Source organism: Solea solea, chromosome 15 (genome assembly GCF_958295425.1).
Source record: "Solea solea chromosome 15, fSolSol10.1, whole genome shotgun sequence".
NCBI classification, from domain to species: domain Eukaryota; kingdom Metazoa; phylum Chordata; class Actinopteri; order Pleuronectiformes; family Soleidae; genus Solea; species Solea solea.
The window spans coordinates 24,655,322-24,677,356 of record NC_081148.1 but is presented as its reverse complement, the minus strand read 5'-3'; the positions used below and the strand labels follow the sequence as shown (position 1 = coordinate 24,677,356).

The following is a 22,035-nucleotide window of genomic DNA, read 5'->3' as shown; positions in this document are numbered from 1 at the left end:
TAATTGAGCTGCCACGGGTGAAGATGTAAAATGCTCTGTCTATAGTGGGAGTCCATGTTCCCTCCGTCTCATTTCATTTCACATCGTTTTTCTCAGCGTGACCGTGTGAAACGCTCGCTCCCCCCAATATAAGCCCGTTAAGGTTACTAAGCTGTAAAACAATACGCTAAAAAAACCAAACTCGTTTCTCCTTCTGCAGTCACGTCGCTGTTGGACGCAGTAACGAGGCGGCGCGTGATGAGAGCGGGCTTTGTTCTTCAATTAGCTATGACAATAGACACTTAAATCAGTTCATAAAGTCAAATGCAGACATTCCTGTGCAGTGTCTGAAATGTGTGACTCCATATTAAAAAAAAAGCACATTAACGGCATGCGCGTAAGTGCGTAACGTTTATATACGTTTACACCGTTTCGGCCGTCAAAACGCACTCATTTAGGTAAAAATGTATTTTGCGAGTGCAAACGACTTGTTCATTTCCAGGGTTTTGCATTTAAACTGCAATTTTGTAACTATTTACAGACACGAACCTCTCGTGCTCTTCAAGATTTCAAACATCTGTGCATGCATTACAGGGTTTTTTCTTCTCATACACCGTTTGATTGACGACACATAAGGCGATACGTGCGATTTAGGCTCATTTGTGTTGAAGGTATGTTAATGAAGGAGAAGTGTGTTTTCACCGCAGTCAGACGTGATGGATGAACACCAAACACAGCGTTGAAGACTCTGTCAAGACGGCTGTCACTTCAAAAGCAGTCAAATTATGTCAGAAGTATTTTCTTTTTCATTAAAAAAAGACAATCGGTTTGGACTCCAGGCCCCTGATCGCCAATGAAGGACAATCTTAACGTCTCTTTATAGCTTCTGTGTTGTTTAGTTGTCTTTTATCGCAGCTCTACTTGTCTAGACTGCATCCAGGAAACCTAAATGGAGCCGTGAGGAGAAGGTAACAGCAGCGGCGTTAGAATCCCCTTCTGAAGTTCTTCAGTGGCACTCATTGGCATTTTAGTCCATGAGGAAACATCCCAACACCTTTGTCCATATAGTGTATGTTTCCTGAAAGGGAAAATGCACAACTATACGTCTATGGTCCATGAAACCAGACCAGGAAGAAAAAGTAAATTGTCGGGAACAATGAGAATATCTTTAATTTTCTTGTATTAACGTTAATATTGCTCTTGCAAATTTCCCCGTATTCTCCACGTCCAAACAAGCTCTCATCAAAAGCCACACCCATAAGTTTGAGCTTCCTCTTTGCTCTGCCCACACCTCCTTCCTTCTGTGAACTACAGACGACCCACAACACTCACCAGTAAAGTTGACCGGCGGTGGCTCTGCTTTGTGCCGAGTCACTGTGGAGGAAAATACCAAAAAGACTTATTCATACAGCGATGTCAAAGAGAATATGTGTCTATGTTAAACCAGCACCGTACGCAAATCTTTGAGGAACCTCTCCTTCATCCTTCCCACCTGTTCTCCTCTCCTCTCTCTATCTCTTCCTCCTCCTCGTCACCACGCGAAGTGGGAAGGAGACGGAGGGGACGAGCGAGGAATCGACAATGGTGCCTGTGACCCAGGCAAAGCAGCTGCAGCAGTGTTGTGACGGTAATGAGGAGCGGGTCAGCGTATATAGACAAGACACACGAGGGAGGACAGAGGAGAGCGGTGGCCAGACAGAGAGAGCGGCACACAGGAGGTAAAGCTGAGTTCATGCTGTGAGTGAGGACGGAGGGAAACTGACGGAAGTTTCAGGAGGAGGAAGTTTCCACTGGGGGGGGGAGAACTGAGCTAAGCAACTTTTCTCTCTCACACTGTGAAACCGTGAAACAGCACAAGCCGAAAAAACACGAATGTTGAATTTAGCAACAATTGTGTTAATGCTTTTAACAGGTTGACACATGTTAACTCCATAGCTCTCTCTGGTTTTCTGTCCAACAGACACACACTTTGTGTGTCTGTTGGAATGACAGTTATTTTATCCTTCTTCCTTACATTCTCACGAAAAACAAGGATTACTAAAGTGCAGAGGTATTCAATCAAACTAAAACTTAGTCAGAACCCAATGTATCCAACGTCCTACCAATATTCCGTCGATTCACTTTTAAACGCCATGTTTTTCTCAATCTACTTCCCTTACGTTTGTGAAAGCCACGTCTTCTTTCCCACGTCTCTCTTCCAGTTGGCTCACAATTTGGTGATATAGTGCTATAACTCGTAGATACAAAGACTGCTGCTGTTTCCTTCTCCTTGCGGCTCCAATTAGGTTTCCTAACGATGCGATAAAAGGCAAATAAACAACTCGTAACCTATGAAAATGCTGCAGAAAAAGAGCTACTGTCCTGCAAAGAGACAGACTTAGAGATCCATAAGGAGGGAAAAAACAAGTCAATAGAAACTGCAGTGTTTTGGTAATAATCCAAAAGTCCACAAGAGGGCGACAAAGACTCCACACTGGTGCTTTAAGTGACCGCTCTTGCAGATCATTTCATTGTGCGTAAAATTCAAAGTTCACCAAAAACTTTGAGGGAGTTTAGACACAGGAAAGTTTCATAAGAGGTGGAAGCTGCAACATCTCAGCAGGGATGTAAATCGATGACTCATGGTCAGGCCACAGTCAGTCGTGCCATAAATTACCAAAAGTTAGTTATACGACGTGTAATGAGGCCAGGCCCTGAATCAGCCCCATAACCTTTTCACTGGTAAGGATCTAAAATATGACACGTCAGAAGTTAATGCACATTTGATAATACTTCAAACAGATGCAGAAAAAAAATTCAAATGACTCGACATCAGGCAGCCACAGGAAAACCCTTTACAGCACCAAAGGCATTCTGTCTCTCTGTAAAATCACTTCACGTGTGAAAGTGAAGATTAATAAAGGGACGACAAAGACGGAGAAGAGGAAACGCAGACTAGGTACGGCTGTGGCAAAGGAGGGTGAGATGTGTGTGTGTGTGTGTGTGTTGGTGGGGGGGAGGTAGGGGGGAGGAGGGGTGAGCTTAGCCAATCCCGTGCACCGCACTCTCATCTGAATTAAGCTGTGCAAAACAGGCCCCAGGGCTCCGTTGCTAAGCAGTGAGATGGGCTCGCCGATTTCCACAGAGACCTCGGTGGCGAGAGCCTCTCTGATGGCCTGAACCAGACACCCCATAATAATGAGCAGCGCCGCGGCAGGCAACAATAGAGACCCCCAAAAATAAGGGGGGCGGTGTGGGGGGCGGCACGCTGCTCGTTTGCTGTAACGAGGGGAATTATGCATGTTGTACAGGATAATGCCATTGTGCGGCTCCACCTCATGTCGCGATACGGACAGTGACCTCCCAAACGTGCCATATGGAGCACATTATCTCATCTCTTTAGGGCTCTTTATTCCTTTACATGTTGAAATATTTCCTCCACTGCCAGCCCAGTTTGGTAATGCGCTCAGCGAGGGAGTTCAGTTCCTCTTCCTCTTTGTTTGCACCCCCCCCCCCCCCACACACACACACATATTTCTAGCCATTTTATAATTTGTAGCCATAGAGACATGTTGGTAAACGTGGTAACCGTGGCAGCAGGGATTCTACTCGCTTCCCCGAGAGCTCTTGAGGTCCACGCGTGAGGGCATTTTCCTCAGGTTCCTTGTTTCTTCTTCTTTTGAGGAGGGGCACGGCTGGGCGGCGGGAAGACTGGGATAGCGGGTGACCTTTTTAGATTTTAGAGAGTGCAGGAAGCTAAACAAGCCCAAAGTCTGTTTGTCTGTCAACAAACACTTAAAGGTCTCGGGAGAAGAGTCTGGAGCCTCCGGGGGCCGAGGAAGGCTCTTCATCTGGAGTGTAGGCGAGCGCGACTGAGGACGCTTGAGCGCTGCGCGTAAACAAGGACAAATGCCCCGGCCGTTCTTGTAATAATCTGGTACCGATATACAGACGCTGGCTGGGGCCACTGTACGGCACCGTGCCGTGTGAAAGGTTAAGTGAAGCGTATGAATAATGATGGGCCGTCTCCCTCCCTCTCCCTCCCTCCCTCTCTTGTCTGGAGGTGCAGAGGCAGAGGCGAGCGTTAGATGTAGATGCTGCTGTGGATGTGACGGTCAGGTGATGCTGTGGTGAGAGACATGAGACACAGCTCATTTGCATAGACGGTGACGTCGTCGCCACCTGAAGGCAAAGCGAAATGTCGTAACTGGATCATCACCAGGGCCGTTCCAAGCCTTTATGGGGCCCTGAGGTGAATTTTTTTTGGGGGGGCCCTCCTCCCACCAACTAGTAGTTGCCTGTGTTTGACTATTATTGATAACACTATTATTGTTATTACAGTTGTTTTATTCACTCGGTTTTATTTATTTGCACTTTTATATTGTGAGGTGAAATTGAAAAATAACAAAATACAACAACAGAAACTAATAAACGAGTGTAATACGCTTGTTTTTTTTAGCACTAATTAGCACTAGACGTGCTAAAGTTGACTACAAAATAAAAGCAAATACCTTTACAATAAACACCATTTAGATATATAAAGGTATCTAAAGGTATAGTATATATATGTTAGGAATTAGAGCATGAATGAAAAAAGATACACGGTTACTTTATCATATAATAAGTCAAACACACAAGAAATCAGAAAACAATTATTTATATGTCCTATGAGTTCAAAATAAAAGTTTAATCTGAGCTAAATATGTAAAATACTGATTTCATTTGAATCTATTTCTACTTTTTTTCTATTTGTACTGTAAGAACCTGCATTTTTAATGTTTTGCTGGAACATTTCTAAATTTAAATCAATTTTTTTTTACTTTTTGGGGGCTTTACGTGGTACTGGTACTGAAGAGTGAGGCTCTTTAGAGCTTCAGTACCAGAAAGTACCAACTTCTACAAAAATAAAAGTCCTGTTGTGTATATTTCATAAGAAATCAAAATAGCAATATGGGCAAAGAAATTCAGATATTTGTAACATTTTAGGGATTTTCCAGTAAAAGCTGGGGTTAAATCCCACATTTTATCCCAAAAATCCCCCTTTTTTATGGATAACCCACTTCTTTTTTAGGGTTTTCTTGGATTTAATTCATTCATATATTCAGAGGCTCACTGGCGCTGCATTAGACGACACTTTAACTTCCCCTCATGACGCCTCTTATGTCGTAAGCAGCTGCTTTTATACCTTTGAACACGAGCATTAGCATAAAACCTCTTCGCCGGAAACCTCTCGAGAGCAAAGTTCACGCGTTTGAAGCGAAAGTTTGTCGAACTTCGCCCGCACCTGCCGTCACTTCTTCAAACAGGAGCGCGATCCGGCTCTATTTACAGTCCACCTTTACAGAGAGAGAAATGTTAATTAACTAAATTGCACGAAGGGAAAAAAAGAAACGAAAGTGGAAAAAGAAAAAGGAAAAGCACATTTTTAAATGACAGCGTTAGCAATTAGCCGCAGCCGAGGAAGACGACTGTGGCGATTTTCCTTGCTCGACTCATTAGAAGGGTCTCCGGCAGCGTGTTCACTCATCTCAGGCCCTGCATAATTACTTTAAAAACAAGGGTGAAAGGGAAAAGAAAAGAATCAAAGTGGCCACTGTCTGGCATTGTTTGCAGCCCCCTCATATCGGAATTTAATTAGGCGTTCATTTTAATAAAAGCTCATTTGAGATGAAACGCAGCAGCAGCAGCAGTAGCTGTGGCAGCGGCGTTGTTCCGCTCTCCTGACGGCCGTCACATCTCTGAAGGCTCAGACGGACACTGGCAGGTGACACCGGTGCCTTTTTTATTAAAGTGCGGCGCTGATCATATTTGGGGGTACATTGATGCGTAAAAAATTTTTTACACCCACGTGTGATAATTGTGTGAGTGGAGCGGACTTAATAGAAACGACAGCCTCCTCAAGAAAACACATTCCCACACAACAGTGAAGAGATGTTACCATGTACGTGATGTTTCGACGCAGATTTAGAGACAGATTTAACCGCTTTTTGGAACTTTTTTTGGCAGAAAGTAGCATAAAAATTGTTTAGTTTGGTACGTATTTGTTGTCTCCATGAGGACCAGCTCCAACAGTACCATTCTTTGGCACCCTTCCACTGGGGTACCAGAGTAAGATGGTACGGTGCAGTCATGGTGATTCAGGTGTTTCTTCAACGTCCACAGTCTACTCTCGTACAAAGTTTGGCGTCTTCTTGAGACAAATGGCCACAAACTGAGCTGCTGAACGCCCTCTGTTGTCGTCCACCGTGTCGCGTTCGATGGCGTTGACGCCGTGCTACCAACTAAAGGTGTACGGTTCTGAGTCGAAACACAAGCCTGACCCAGGGCTTTATCATTCCAAACTGTACCATACTATGACGGAAACACTGCACAAGAAGCGTCAAAGAAATGCTCATTTTAGAGCTGAATCGATTAATAGATTATTAACAGCAGCTGCTGTTCACAGCACCACGCAGCTCCAAATGTCCTGCATTGAGCCAAACAACCAACGCTACGTTTAAAGATAAATTTTAAGAAGCGCCAGCAGAAGGTAGCACATCTGTGTGCTAGAGCAGCGTTTATAACAACATCATTTGTGTTGGTCTCTTTGAAAATGTGTTCCTTTCAAAACTTATTTTTTGTCAGCATGGACACAAAAGGAGATTGTGTAGGTTATACCTGCACAAAAAAAAAAAAACATACAGAAAAACAACAACTCACTAAAATCTTGAATCAGCCGTTTCTCACTGTTGAGACATGGGAAGCAATAATTCTTTCTGTCCAGAAGTGAAGTGTAATCTTTCAGCATTTTGCAGCAGGACAGAGCAATGACCTCAGAGCTGAGTCTTCAGTGGGTTATTAGTCTGTGACTGTGTGTGTTTGTTGTTCTTCAGGAGGTCCAGCGTCGTGACACGCCTTCCTCTTAATGCACCGCTGTGTCCTCACACAGGTCCACATTACAAAAAAACCCTACCACGCGAGGTCTCACCGACCAATCACAGCCATTTATTCACCACGCAGCCCGGCTGGAATCTGTCGTCTAATTGGTCACTGGTGAGTTGCCCTCTTCCCAGGAATGCTGATGACCGTGGGATTGGTCCGTTCCTGTGAACCTCTGCTGATCCACCAGGAATTCCATCCACTGTCTAAACTAACAGCACACAAAAAAACATGCAGTAAATACACATTATAGCGAGAGCCTGACCTCTGAAATGACCTTTCACCTCTTGTTTTCCTGAGGGTTTCAGCCGCGATAACAGGTGGCGAGGGTTTAATCTTTAAGTGGTGGGTAGAATCTTGTGAAATATTTGTATTTGTCTGGAAACAGCAGTTAAAAGGCAACAAAGCAGTACATGGCTCCACTGGACTCAACTGTTTCCAAATCAACAGATCACCAAGCAACTTAATAGCCAGAAAGAAAGAGCTTCAGAGGCAGAAAGCAGCAACGAACTGGATTCAATTTGGTGGATAGTTATTTGATCAATAATAGATACTTAATATACATGCTATGATGGCTGTGACAAAGTAACATTAGGGAAACTTCCTGGTAACCAAACGAGAATGTTCTATAAAGGTTGTATGAAAGTTGTGATGCTAGGAGAACGTTCTTGAAACCGAATGTGCAACCAAAAACTAACATTAGAAGAATGTTAGAAGAACTTCCCATATCAGCCACAGGAGACCCTGGGGGGAACCTTCAGGGAACGTTCCCACAACTATGATGAAAGATGCCGAGACCAAGATGGACATCTGGATTAGGAATGAGCATTTTTGAGGTTCAACGGCTCGGAGACAAAGTCACAGAGTCAACGTTGGACGTGGTGAAGGAGGACATGAGTACAGTTGGTGTAACAGAAGAGGACACAAGGGAGGAGGACAAGATGGAGGCCGAAGATCCACATAGACTATTCAGTCACAAACTTTCAAACCAAGACATTTTGCTGGGTCAGACATTTCCTGCATTAAAGTGCATTAAAAATATAATAAAAGAACGAGGAAAAACATTATTTTGTCATCTCAAAGATTGTGAAACCAAAAAAAAGTGCACAGTATTAAACATCTCAGTGCCTTTAACAGAAGACAAAAGAACTATCAACACTGTCAAACCTCATCAGACGACTCTTTGAGGGACAGTGAAAAGTGTTTCTTAGTTTCTCATTTCTGGTGGAACCACAGGTTGGGCCACTATGAAGTTGTTTATGAGCCGCCATTTGGAAGAAGACAAAGAAGAAGTCATTTTATGATTAAATTAAGTAAAGACCAAGTGTTAACTGGTCATGACGTTTACCCTTAAACACCTAACCCTAAAATATGCTGTGAGTAAGTGGTTTTGTGCTCTTCTATTATTTTTATTTACTGCATGTTAAAATTCCGTTTTAACAATTTAAAAAAACAGATTTTTAGGTGTTAAATTTAAAAAACTGGAAGAGAATAAAACATATTTACAGTAACTCTGGAAGAACTTCTCTGAGTCTTTGTCTCTCAGGTGTTTTCAGTAACTGCAGTGATGCAGAGTGCACTCGTGCCACCGTGTCGATGGTGATACGCTCTGTGTTAAAGGCTTAAAGCCTTTTGTCCTTTTTTTCCCTCTTAAATGTGAACAAAAGTGACAAAATCAAATCCCCTTAAATTAGTGATCGAGACCAAACTGACCCCTAATTTGCAATTTCTGACGGTGTCTCACATAAAAAAAACACCTTAGCAATTAAAGGAACTTAACACAACTGTAGATTCAGTCATTAAAGGAGTGATGTAGTCCTTAAAGGCGCCCGCTTTAGCTGGAGTAGATTATATTATGCCCTAATTATCCAATCAGAAGCAACATAATGCATGTAGCACATATTTATATTGTCACGCCGGCTGCTGTTGGCGAGTGTCATTACAGCGTGAAGAAGACGAAGAGGAAGATGGGGGAGGGACGGGAGGCTGGGGAGGAGGAGTGAAAAGCTAATTAAAAAGATAAGTGACCAGCAGTCGTGGCCTGTCATGGTGCAGAGCCGGCGCTCAACTTAACCCGCTTTGAGCCCGGATGGCAGCGGCTGACAGCCTGGACCGGCTCTTTGTGCGGCCTCACCTGTGACGGAGGAGCGCTCTCTCACTCTCTCTCCCCCTCTGTCTCTCTCTCTCTCTCTCTCACCTGCACAGGCTGGGCTGCCACTAATAGAAGCACACACACACACACACACAGTGAGCGTCCTCTTTCACACCGTCTCCCTCCTCGCTCTGTTTCTCGGCAGCCTCTCGCGACAGATCCTGACGGTGGGTGGTGGCGCTGGCACATTGTTTCTTCCTCTTTTCTCTCTCTCTATCTCACTTTCCCTCGCACACAGATCTACACCCACACATGGGGTTATAATTAATACCTCTGCTCGTATCCATATTTCATACTGTTTGCTCAGAAAGAGAGAGAGAGAAAGAAGAAAAAAGAAAGCAGGGATGTGGATGCTAAAAAAGATCTCTCAGATTAATTAATGGTGGGAGAGAGAGAGGGGGGAGGAGGAGGAGGAGGAGGAGGAGGAAGAAAAGCGACGTGTCCCGGGAAAGCAGCAAGCTCTGCACAATGCGGCACACGCTTCATTTGAATAACGGAGCAGCGTTGCTTTTCTTCTGTTTGTCACCACAACAGCACTCTACCTGAAATGAAGGATAACTAGCCCACCGGATTGGAAAACGCACCATCTATCCTCCTCCTCCTCCTCCTCCTCCCCGCGTCTCCCCCTCCTCCTCCCCTCCTCCTCACACCGCGGCCCCGTTCTCTCCCCGTTATTTGTATTCAAGGTTTTTTGAAATGACATTGCAATCTGATGATGCACCAGCCCATTATATTGTCTAGGAGGACAAATACCCCGGCGTTTTTCTGTGTAGAACTAACACAATTTTTCCATGTCAGTGTGCGTGTGTGTGTGTGTGTGTGTGTGTGTGTGTGTGTGTGTGTGTGTGTGTGTGTGGGGTGTGGTGGTCCAGGGTGGAGGCGAGGCCCCGGGAATGCTGTCATTAATCCTGGAGGAGGAGGAGGAGGGAGGAGGAGGAGGGAGGAGGTGTTCGCTCCCCGCCGCCGCCGCCGCCGCGCACTCGGATTATTAGAGAAATAAATTTGCATGCTGCATATGAGGCCAGGTGAAAAGCACTGAAGGCACAAATTATATTTCCCTGACAGCGTGAGTGGGAGAACGGAGGCTGCCACCAGCGTGTTGTTCACACACACACACACACACACACACACACACACAGCAGCCACAGGGGGCGCTCACGCCTCACTTCCACATGTCGTGAGCTTTCCGATATGTTACGACGAAACTCGGCCATTTAAGTTGTAAATAATAAATGAATCAATAAATATTGGACAGACAAAAAGTGAAGTAGGTAAGAGATTATTTTGTGTATTTTGTTAATAATACAGAGTTTAACTAATGTGGAACAAGTCGTTATGTTATACTTATTTAACGACATGAATGAGACGTTGATGTTACCTGTTTTTAATTGTACGGCTTGTTTATTTGTGTTGTTTTAATAGATTTTTTTACAGTATTTTGTCATTTTAGTGTTTGGCCTCTTGGATGTTATGTTTCTATATTTAATTTATTTACTTGTCTCTGATGTAGAGCACTTTGTTTCAGCTGTTTTATAAATAAAGTTAAATTGGATACTAATAATCGCATAATCAAGTTAAACAACAAGGGTTAGAGGAGTTGTTGTATTTATTAATATTTAATATTACGTAGAAGTTATTAATGTGACTTCTTTGTCATTGTTAATAGTCGATAAATCTGTATAATAATTGTATAATTAAATGTATTGAGCGAGTTAAACGTGTTATTTTGCATTTATTATATAATATTCCAGTTTTATGTAAATAAATAAAGATGTAGCTGACCTGGGTTCCGGGTTTGAGTCTCGTCTCGTTTGTCTCCTCCTCTAACGTTTGTCTCCTCCTCCGTTTGTCTCCTCCTCTAACGTTTGTCTCCTCCTCTAACGTTCGCTGTTTCTGTCAAACAAAACAAACAAACAAATAATAAACAGACATGAAACAATAAAACCTGTCACATCAGTCACTGCTCGACTTATTAGCACGTTTTTGTAGCTGATTATTAATGTCCACTGATATTGTATAAGTACCTCAAACAGCATAAATATGTATATTATCTGTGCGCACGGCATTGTGGGTAATCACCACTTCACTGCAGATGCACAACATTTGTCGGGAGGATTTCCAAGTTCAAAAAGTGTCAAAAGTTTCAACAGCAACGTCCATCAAATGGGAGCGAGCTCAAAAAAACCTTCCTCTGGTGGAACTTCAGAAATACAGTTCTACTGTAGATAAACCAGCGTTAACCTTTGACGCTGACTACGACGACTCAGAGGACAAGAAAAAAATAAGAAAAAAGGAGCGTTTCCAAACGCTGACTTCTTCGTGACTCGCTAACAATGTCACACGAGTGATAACACGTCCCTCCAAAGTGTACAGAACAGTTTTAAAGTCATTTTTGTAACATTTTAACAATGTAACGTAACTTTCTACAGTGTATTTCCTCCGGTGGTTACTTATATAAAAAGTTTGAGAATAATCACCGAGCGTTGTGTTATAGACTGGTATTGCTAACATTGCTAATATCGGTGCTAGCCGTGGCTATGTTTGTGTCCATGTCCACTCGAAGGTGACGTCCAACGACACACACACACACACACACACATTAAAAAAGTGTTTCATTTGTGTCCAAGTTGAGAAAAAGCCCTGAGGACACAATGTCAAGTGTGTCCAGAGAGTGCATTATCATTTCTTTCTTCCACGCTTGTCTCCGCCTCCGTGTGTGTGTGTGTGTGTGTGTGTTCCGTGGGGTCCTCTGGCTCTGGGCTGTCCTCTCACCCTGCCTGTAATGGTCCATGCAGGCCCAGCCTAATGGGGTGGACAGTGGTGTCAACTTCATTACTTTACATCTCCTGCCAAAGATGAGGAAAAAGAAAGACAGAAACTCTCTCTCTCTGTCGCCGCGTACGCTTCGTTAGCACCGTTCGTTGCCCACTTTGCCTTTCGCTAACCTCGAGACGAAAATGGGAAACATTTCCAAAAACCATATTGATGGAATAGTTTTGTTTAAGGGAGAAGAGAGAGGAGGAGGAGGAGGAGGAGGAGGAGGAGGAGAGGGGTTGTGATTTGCTGGAGAGGTGTAATCACTGCAAATGATGCTACTCTTCCTGCTGCTGCTGCTGCTTCTCATGCACCGTGTTTATTCATAAGCCATTTCAGAGCGAGTCACAAGGTGCTTTTCCAGCATGGCAGAGTGCTTTTATACACTCCCAGAGTGTGTGTGTGTGTGTGTGTGTGTGTGAGCGGTTTGCTGCTTTTACCATGATTTCTTTCCATCAAAGTGCAAATGTTAGGCCAAGAAAAAAATAAATAAAAAAAAATAAAGATAAAATCAAATCAAATACAGACATTTGAGCACTTTGCTAAAGTTGGAAAATGTTTGCAAATAAAATCAAATTTATTGCTGCACACTTTGAAATGTAAATGTGAGAAACATAAAGAATAGAAATGAAGTGTCAACATCACCCGTAACAATCTGAACTCCTCTTTAACTCTTCTGTGACCATTTAACATGAGTACTTCTCATCATTATTATTATTATTGTTATTACTATTATTATTATCAATCGTAATAATTAATAATAATAATAGTAACTTCCCCATTACCGTAACTCCTGTAATATCGGGAACATCCAAAAACTAAGGACTGACGATCTGTCAGGGTGTGACTCCGCCTTTCGCCCTATGTCAGCTGGAATTGAAAGAAAGAAAAAAATAATAAAACAGCATGAAATCAGAGATTAAAAAAAATCTGAATTCTGAGATTAAAGAAAAAAAACTGAATTCTAAGATTAAAGACAAAAGTCAAAATTCTGAGATTAAAGTCAGAATTGTGAGATTAAAGAAAAAAAGTCAGAATTGTGATATCAAAGCAAGAATTCGGGATTAAAGCCAGAATTCGAGATTAAAGTCAGAATACTGATATTAATGTAAAATTCAGAATTCTGAGATTAAATGATAAAAAACGTAGATAAAAAAGTAGTTGGAGATCCCTCTTCTACGTCCTCTGGTAAAAATCCCTCAGCTCCACTCCACGATCACACACCCTGGTTTATCTACAGTATTTCTGAAGTACCACCGGAGGAAACTTGTGTACCACTGGCGCTTCACGTACAACAGTTTGAGAACCACTGGTATTAACCTGGATTCTCTTGAAAGCAGTGGAACAAATTCTCAAAGTGCTCAGGTACAGAAGTTTTCAGTAACTGTAGAAGAAACATGAGACATGTCCTCGTCCCTGACCAGGACACGTGTCCTCGTCCCCGACCACATGTCTGTGATTCATTAACAGCAACATTTCTATTTGATGGAGCCTCAGATTCATAAGATATTAGCAGTAATAATAACTTTGAGAGTTCCCTGAGACTCATGAAGAAGACGCCTGTCTCTCTCCTACACTACGTCCGTCCAGTGTACAAGTCTTTGTCAGTCATCTTTCATCTCGCCTGGCTCGTGCCTATAGGCAGCGCGCGAGCAGCAGGCGGTGTAATTCTCTTCTAAAGCCCCTAGTTAGACATGCATATATTCCTATTATAGTCGGCGCTGCCGGAACAAGACAACACAGAGCAAACAGAATGACCTTGAAATATTTATCCCCAGCCTCGCTTCGGAGAATTAAGTTCTGGTGTCGGGGGCGCGACTCGCAGCCATGCATGCAGCTGCACGTCGCTGTGGAAGAGCATATGCATCACACACACACACACGCACACACACGCGTGTGGACGAGAGACAAACGCCTCATGTAGCATCTTGCAGTGTTGAATATTAAAGGCGGTCAGGGAGACAACGCTTTGATTGAGACAATAAAGGCTGATAATCAGGATCTTAGAGCATGTGTGTGTGTGTGTGTGTGTGTGTGTGTCACAGTGCAAAGGGTTAGCCAAAACCAAAACAGCCAAAACCATGAAGTGGAAGCCAGGAGCTGCCCGGTCCAGGATTCTCTCCCTCTTCGCTGTTTCGTTGTGTGTGTGTGTGCTTGTATTTATATCTCTGTGAGGTCCAAAAAAACCCATAAAAACACATCTGTTTGGGGACAGTTTGTCTCGGCACCACAACTTTAAAGGGGGCTTTTCAGGGTTACGACCTGGTTTTAGGTCTAAGCACCTGGGCTTGGCACTTAGTTATGATGGTTAAGGTGAGGTTATTGATGTGATTGATATTATGTCAATGATGTGTCCTCGCTAAGACATGGCAACAAGTTTGTGTGTGTGTGTGTGAGAGAGAACATGGTTAAAATAGCAAATGTGGGTCAAAGTTTTTAGAAGAATTGGGGCTGAATGTCAAGTGTTAGTGTAAACAGCAAACTTTAACTCCCTTACTTCATTTTTGATGATGCAGTTTAAATCAGATGTGTAAGCATGTCCAGATCGTATCACGTTTTTTGTCAGTATGAACCTTGATGTAAAAACGCATTTTGTAAAGTCTGAAGATCAGGCTCCTCCCCCCAGGATGTCCATATAAGGAGTTTTTTTGCATTATTCCTGCCGCAGTTTACCAAGAGGCTAACCCACGCTAACGTCGTTTTCACACCTAATAGTCTCCGCTGGACTCGGTCCGACTGAGGGGTTGCAACGTTCAGCCATGCCGAGTTTGTTTACACAGGTGTTCGCACTTTCACAACCTTTTGAATAACGTATTCCCCTCCTGGCCTGAGGGGGGCGCTGCATCGAGAATGACTGAGAGAGAAGACAAAGACAAACGATGAAGAAGAAAACTCATCGTTCGTCTGTTGGTTAATGCAGGACAACTTTTGTTTCTGCCACAATGGACTGACATTTCGCCCGGCTATACATCTGCATGTTTCGATTGTGTTTACCCACAATGCCCTGTGTTGTAGTCTGATTCCTGCTTTCGGTTCTCTTGAAACAAACCAGCAGAGAACTTTCCAAGCAAACAAACAAACTAGGGGTTGGATTAAGAAGGGCTGGTGTGTATCTGGAGGACTGATCTTCATATTTTTTATTTCTTTTTTCCCGAGCCACAGATCAGAGAGGGGACGGCAAACAAAACCGCTGTGATTCATTTGCAGAAATGACAGCTAATGATCCGTCACAACATTAATATCTGAGGGGACGTCTCGTGTGCGACTGAGGCTCGGCCATAAAACCTCATTGTTGTGTTGGTGTAATCGTCGCCTTCGTAGGGATTTTTATTTATTTATTTATTTATTTATTATTGAAACAATAACAAAGCACATGTCCACAAATCAGCTTCACTTTCTCCCATTTAACTTCTCATTGTGTGCGATGCCTGTGAGGGCTTACAGTAATGGTTGATTGGTGTGTGTGTGTGTGTGTGTGTTGGCAGTGTTGTAAAGAAAAGCCTGCTGGATTGTTGGAGCACAGTGGAGCGAGCGACGCCTGCCAGTTTCTTTGCCACCGGGACACTGACTGTGTGTGTGTGTGTTCTTGTATTTGTTAACTTTTTAGGACATTTTATGGCATAAACACTGACTTTGTCAGGACCAGTCGTCCTCATGGAGACAAAAAACCTGGTCCTAATGAGGCAGAAGCTCATTTCTAATGGATCTGGTTAAGTTTAGGAGCAAGTTTTGAATTGTGGTTACAGTTAAAGTTAGAGATGAGGCTTTGTTTACGTTGTCTGAATGAAGGGAAATCACAATGTGTCGATACTGGGAGTGAAATCATATTTTCCAGCAGACATAAAGAAATGGACTTTAAAGATGAAGAGTTGTAGAGGACACTAGGAGGATGTTGCTTGCGGTCCAGTTATCAGACTTCATAAGTTGCCAGGGTCTTCAACCCTTTTCCTTTAGTCACTTTTGTTTTGAATAAATGACATTTTTGGCAATAAAACTAATTAAAATTGGTTTCAACTTGTGGCTTTCGTAGATGTGTGGTCTCCTGTCGAGCCCTTTCTGAGTCATCAGTGCATGAACACCTTTGTGAGGACCATTTTGAGTTAAAAGCCATAAAAAGAAAGGACATTTAAGATAAGATAATCCTTTATTAGTCTCAAATTTAGGAAATGTATGAATTCTGAAGGAAAATTCTAGGAAAGTGAGGACATTTCAACTGCTCCTCACTCACTGTTGATGGATTAAGACCTGGTTTTAGGGTTAGACGGAGGTTTAGGTTAGGGTTTGGGCCTCAGTAATTAGGTTTAGTTTTTAAGATAATCCTTCATTAGTGTCAGAATGAGATAAATTATGAATTCTGAAGGGAAATTTTAGAAAAGTGAGGACATTTTGGATGTTCCTCACTCACTTTTATGGTTTAAGACCTGGTTTTAGGGTTAAAATGATGTATGGGCTAATGTTTGGGCCTTGGTAATTAGTTTTGATGGTTAAGATAAGATAGTCCTTCAATTAGTCCCACAACAGGGAAAAGTACGTTATGGTAAGGTAAGGGGAGACGCAACGCATTGCATTGTGGGTCCTCACTGAGATATCTGTACAAAAATGTGTGTGTGTTTGCATGCAGCTGAACTTAACAGAAAACCTGAATGCGTACACACTGTGTACATTTGTGTGTGTGTGTGTGTGTGTGTGTGTGTGTGTGCGTGTGTGTGTGTGGGAGGCGAGCAGATGAAGACGGTGCTTGCCTCATATTTGATGTGATCCGCAGCCTCACCTCTGTCATTATATTTAGCATACGCTGCAGCCGCGGCGTTTCATTATGCATTCACATCCACTGCCTGTGTGCTGGGAATCTTACATCTCAATTAGCCTCTGTGTTCTGGACATAAAACTCATTGTTTGTGGCAAGAAATGGAATTTGCATCATCGCTCGCCGAGATTCTCTCACACACACACACACACACACACATCAGCTGATGCTGCAGGGATTTAACAGAAGAAGACACCAGATTATGATTATGTTTTTTGGAAACAAATATTTTACGCTCTTAGACAAAGTTGAAAAGGATAATTTTAACACTAAAGCTCTGGTATAAATAAGCAGGAGGATGTTACACCTGCTTGTTTCACACTGGATGTGCGTGTGTGTGCGCAGCATGTGTTCTCACGGTGTTTTCATAAAATAATGAATTTAAATTGTGTAAAAATTCTTTTGGGGGTTCAAAAATTTTCAAATGTAAAATAATGACAGCTCACAGTGTGGACTGAAAGTGCAGTGCTATAATGTTTTCGCTGCTTCAGCCTATTCCTGTTTCAGTTTTTGGCACATTTGTGTTAAATCGTCTCGTTTTCTGCTTACTTTTTATATGAATGTAACTGAAATAAAGATATTCATTCATTCATTCATAAAATGAAATAACTCTTGAGATATTGCCTTGTTCTTTGTTTTGATACCAGAGTCTTTGGTACTTTTACATTTCTCAAACGTGATATTTTCTTTGTAACTGACCTGTAATGGTCACAGAAGGTCAGAGGTCACAGAGGTGTTGGTGATAAATAGCTTATTAAATTTAAAGGTGGAGCAAAAAAAATAAAAATAAAAGACTTTTATATTTAATAATTTGGGTTATTTCAAGTCTTAAAAACTTCACAACCAGAGCAGACAAAGGTTGGGAACCATGGGCATACAGTATGTCAAAATCTATTTATTGTCAAAATCTACGTATAACAAGGGAGAAGCTCCACGACAGGTGAGTGGGAGACACACACACAGACACACCTGGTGTGAACGACACGCTGTAACATGAACTGGGAGACTTATAACTCAGATTGAAACAATTCAGAGAGCAGGCAAGGTCAAATAAGACAAGGCAAGGCAAAAAAGGTCAAAGGTCACATGAGGAAAAAACACGAGCGCAAAGTCAACGTGAGAAGTCTTCAGATGTTACCAGAACACGGAATATAGTAATTAAGCAATAATATGTGACATCATCACGCTGTATTTGCATTACTGCCCATGTTAGACGGTGCTTTAACGTCAGCTTTATTATATTATTTCCACTGTATTTACATGTAAACTGTTCGATCAGGTAGAAAGTTAAAAGCAGCAAAACTGTCGATTTTCTTCCTGGGGAAAATAGCGATCGTTTGGCCAACAAGTTGCTAGATTTGTCCCATCAGCCCATGGGCCAAGGAGAAAGGGAACCTGGCTTGTAACCAGAGGGTTGCCAGTTTGAGTTCCCTGGGTCACTGCTCCTAATTCTAGGAAGTAGAAGGTTTCTAATTCCTTCCTAGAGTAAAGGATGGGTCAGCATTAATACAGGGATTCATAAAAGTACACAAAATGTCGCAAAATCTAGCGGCAAAGTTGCCAAGTTGACAAAGCTGTCCACGATGTTTATGCTTCCATTCAGATTGGAAGTCGGAACAGGGAGTACGAATTCAGGGCTAATTGTGTGTGTGTGTGTGTGTGTGTGTGTGCCTGGTATTCCTTATGTTGTGAGGACATCATTGGGGACTGGTCTTCCCTATGGGGACACAAATCAAGTCCCCCCATAATGTAAATGACAGGCTCAGAGGGAGTGTGTTTAGTAGTTTGCCTGGATCTTAAAAAGGTCACACCTACACACACACTTACTCACACACACACACACACACACACACACACACACACACACACACACACACACACACACACACACACACACACACACACACGCTTACTCTCTCAAACACCTACACACACACACACACACACACAAAGACGGCATCCTTTCAGACCCAAACGCTGAAGCTCTGTCCAGTTTTTTCTAGTTTCATCAGCTTCTATTACCTCTAATGTTGTGCATCATTCAAACGATCATCATCATCATCATCATCATGAAGACTCTTCCTGAATGTGTGAGTCAAAGGAAAGATTACTCACTCACATTCTGCTGATTTCACTGCAATTGAGGGATTTACAGTTTTGGGTCAGAAGCTGAGAAACTGGTCTGTTCAGGTTCAGGTCTTTGACATCAGATACAAAAGTTGTGTGGCTGTGTTTTATTTTTCCACTTGGATCACGGGAGGCTGCAGTCATTATCACCACACTGTGATTTTCATGTGAAGTTACAGTCGTCTTTGCTCTCAGTGATGTGATGGTTTGAGGTCATCACCTGCCAGCAGTAAGGATTAGGGCCACATGTGAATTTAAACCAAAACAAAACACAACAACCACAGCAGAATTCTGACCCTTTTTTTCTCATAATACTGAGATTTAAGTCTGAGTTTTTCTGAGAATCACAGAATTCCCACTCTTTTCCTGAGATTAACGTCAGAATCTGAGAAAACAAAGTCAGAATTCCGACGTTAATCTCCGAATTATGACATTTTTCCTCCTTTGTTTCCAGAAAAAAATTCACATGTGACTCTAACCATCTTCTGACGTGTTTTTAAAATAATGAATAAATGTTTTTTATCATTATTAACAATTAACCGTCGACCTGAGACGTGTAGGTCTCTTTCTGTACCAAATCTACTGCACATAATCCACCAAACTTCAATTTTTGAATACTTTTTTATACAAAATTATAATCAAAGGTGAAATTAAAAGATTATTATATTGTATAACTGTATTATATATATATATATATATATATATATATTATATTTTTCAATTCCATGGCCTCGATTTGACACACTTGCAGATTATTCCATGACATAAACACAGATTATTGTGTCATTTTTCTTTCTAAAGAGGACAAAAACAAACTTCCTCCTTTGTACTGAACACCTGCGTCCACGTTGTGTACGTGTAGCTGCTCACTGGTTGACCCTGGCTCCTCCTGCAGTGACTGAAGTTCACTGTGTCCTTGTTTCACCTCTGTGTCACAAACAATTAACCAAACATCTGGCATCTGCAACCTTCCCAGGTCAGCGGAGAGGCGGAGCAGTGGACAAATAGTTCCACTGGTGTCTCTGACGCACACACACACAATCACACACACTGGTCTGTGTGTCTTCTCAGGACAGCCTCAACTAAGCCTGAAAAACTTCATCTCAGCTTTATACTTCACCAATTCCTCAGAAACCAGGTTCTGCCTCATTAGGAGTTTTGTTAAAATAAGAAAATATAACAAATTAAATGTTAAATTGACCAAATGTCAAAATGGATCATCAGCATCTGCTCACACATTTAAGGGAAAGTCCAGGTTTTTGTATGGGGTGCTTTAACTTAAGACAAAAACACTTAACATATTAACTTAAGTGTTAACTTAACACTTAAGGGATACATTCCCTGCTTTATGTTGCAGTTTCTGACTCAAACAGCCAGGAAAATGAAGTTTGTACAGCGCTTCGTCTGCCACACCAAAGTCCATCCAGAAAATCTACGTTTTTAGCTCCCGGTGACACAGGAGCTGCTGGTCTGACGCTGCCTCGTTTAGCGAGTTTGTGTCATCGAGGTAAATCCAAAGTAAGGATTTCAAACACCGACGTCACACGATGACATATTTGTACGCACTGAAGGAGGCGGCGGTGGATCCACGACTCCTGTGCGCTGTGAGGTAAAATTGACACTTTTCTCCATGGAGTTTGGTGTGGGGGGGCGTGTGAGGAGGGAGGAGTCTGTGAAAGTGACACAAACTTCTAATTTCCTGCGGGTAAAATGTTGCCTAATGATGAGATAAAGCAATAAACATGTTCTTGAGACACTGTTACGGACTTACGGTGGTGTTGATTTTATGAGGTGGGACCTTTTGTTTTGTGGTTAAAATGAGGTCAAAGGTCAGTACCTAATCCTGGTGCAAGGAAGACAAGAAAAAGAAAGAATATGAAAGAAAGAGGGAGCGAAAGAAAGAGAAAGAGGGGAGGGGATCGGATTTCCACTCCACGTTGGATCACTGGAGTGGAGTCTAAAAACCACAGAGTGTGCTGGCACTGGACAAAGAAGCTGGATTCAATAAATATGTGGACTAAGCTCTCCTATTCAGACCCTGCAGTATTGAATTCCTTATTTAGGTCATTTAAACTGGGCAAAAAATTGATACAGCATGCGCGGCGGCGGCGGCGGCTCAAATCTATAGCTCCGTTTTATTCTTCCCTCTTTCTCTGCCCGTCTAAATAAAAAAAGAAAAAGAGAGAAATGAGATGGGAAGGGAGAGAGTGTGTGTGTGTGTGGGAGTGTGAGAACGGCAGCAAATGAAGAAGTAGTAAAAATAAAACTAAAGGAAAAAAGGAGGAGATGAGGACTTGTTTTTACGTTTCCATGCAAGAATGTGAACGTTTGTGCGTTTTCACAATGAAAGATTTGATTGAAGAGTCCAGGAAAATTCTCTGTGTGTGTGTGTGTGTGTGTGTGTGTGAAAGGTGGTATTTTGACATTTTATTAGAGTCTCAATGAGGTCTGCACTAGACAATGCTCTCCTGCCTCCTCGTTTAGTGTGATCTTAATTGGCCATTAGATTGAAAAATAGCCCTCACCTCTCCTCCTCCTCCTCCTCCTCGTCCTCATCTCCTCTGCAGCTTCAGAGCTGATTAGACCTTTGATTTACCAGTAAACACAAAGAAAGAGATTAGTAGCCGCTCGGGCTGAGGTGGCATCAGACATGCACGAGCTACTGGAACAGAAACAGTGAAACACCGAGCTGAGGCCGAACGGTCACTGGAACACAATTGCCCCCCCCCTCCCTTTTCCCCCCCAGCAATTTTAAGTCAAATTGAATTGAAAATAATTGCTGAATCATCTGTTTCTGCTTTTACTCTTTTTTACTCCTCGGCTGAGCCAGTCTGAGTTTAAAGGATTTATGTCACCAAAAACGTGGCTGCCACAAGGGAAAAAAATGACTTATAAATAAATAAAATAATAAAATGTCCCCCTGATTAAGGGTATACAATCTTAAGAACATGTTTGACACTTTATCTCATCATGAGACGGCATTTTCTGACTGGAAAGAAGGTTGTAAACTGTGTTGTTACGTGAACTAAAATCATCATTTTTAGGTCACAAGGCCACGGCAGCTTCTGGTCGACTGCTGTCTCATCGTAAATTTGTGTCACTTTCTTAAACACAAATGAAGGATTTTATACACAGAAGACATTAAATCACACATTTTAACTCACTAATGAAGGCAGCAGTGGACGAACAGCTCCTGTGTGCTGTGGTGTAAAATTGCTCATTTTCTCTATGGACTTTGGTGCAGGGAGAGGAAGTTCTT

General features: G+C 42.4%; 1 long non-coding RNA gene across 1 annotated transcript in view; it reads right to left on the bottom strand.

Annotated features, from left to right (window-relative positions):
- LOC131474464 (uncharacterized) overlaps nucleotides 1-22,035 on the bottom strand; it is a 221,124-nt gene that overhangs the window by 176,786 nt on the left and 22,303 nt on the right. The window contains exons 2-3 of the long non-coding RNA XR_009242292.1: nucleotides 21,302-21,361; nucleotides 10,811-10,921 (exon numbers count right to left, since the gene is read on the bottom strand). This is a non-coding gene — a long non-coding RNA (uncharacterized LOC131474464). The remainder of the gene's footprint in view (nucleotides 1-10,810; nucleotides 10,922-21,301; nucleotides 21,362-22,035) is intronic.